The following is a 1,133-nucleotide window of genomic DNA, read 5'->3' on the forward strand; positions in this document are numbered from 1 at the left end:
CCCAGGTGGCCTGACCGTCAGAGACACATGACGCAGGGTGTGCCCAACATGGCGCCGGGTCCTCCTCCGGCTCGTCGTCAGCAATGCCACGTCGACAGATGAGACCCTCTTGTTTTTGACTCTGATGTCCCAGAGAGTGGTGACTAGGGAAGGCCTCCTGCCACCCAGGGGGACCCAGGCCTTGCTTCTCAGGCTCGGGTGGCAGTTGGGAAAGAGAGAGCAGTGTGAGCGCTGAGGCTGGGAAAGGAGGGAGGCCGGATCCACGGGGCCGGGAGCACCACACTAAGGAGCCTCCCCCTCACTTTGACACAGTGGGGACCCAGAGGACGGGGCACCAACAGAGGTGAAGTCAAGTCCCGCAGATGTAAAATCCTTCTGCAAGAGGGCCTTTGTATTCATATCGGCAGAATGGCCTAACTACTAAAAAAGGGCACCTGCTTTGCCTGTCCCTGCACAAAGTAAAAGGAGTTCCTTTCCTTTCTCCTGCCAGTGGGAATGTGCACTGGGGCGGGCAGAGACAGAGATCCCGGGCTGAGAGGACATGGGCAGTTCGGCAAGGACTGGGGACCATCCTGTGGGTGGAGAGATAAGAAGTGGGCAGACACTGTGACAACGGCTTTACCAGGCTGGACCGGCTGGAAGGCAGCTAGAAGTCCCCATCTGCGCATTCCAGATGCCAGCCTTGCCCGGGCTTCGCTCTGCTCTGAGACTCCAGGGGCGTGGGCCCTGGAGATAACGGGGGTCTCAGTACCGCCTTGGAACTGACTGATTGATGGACTGAGCAGAGGATGGCTTTGAAGAGAAAAGAGCAGGGCAAGACAGAAGCTATGAAGATCTCGCAAAGGCCAGTGAGCAGAAGAACCTGGACCTGGATGGAGGCCGAGGGCACGCGCAGGAGCTACGCTGACAAGACTGGGGACACTGATCGCCTGTGAGGATAAAGGAGAGAAATGGGCCAAGAACGCCCCTGAGGCTTCCAGCCCAGGCAACTGGGCTTTGAGGGGAAGAGCAAGCCTCTGAGAGAGGATAACGATCACTGGAAGCACGTTATTCATCAGAGCAGAGTTTGAACCCCCGAATAACCAAGAGAATCCACATATATGACAAGAGTAAATATATGAAAGAACACGAAA

Source organism: Panthera uncia, chromosome A2 (assembly GCF_023721935.1).
Source record: "Panthera uncia isolate 11264 chromosome A2, Puncia_PCG_1.0, whole genome shotgun sequence".
In the NCBI taxonomy this organism is placed as follows: domain Eukaryota; kingdom Metazoa; phylum Chordata; class Mammalia; order Carnivora; family Felidae; genus Panthera; species Panthera uncia.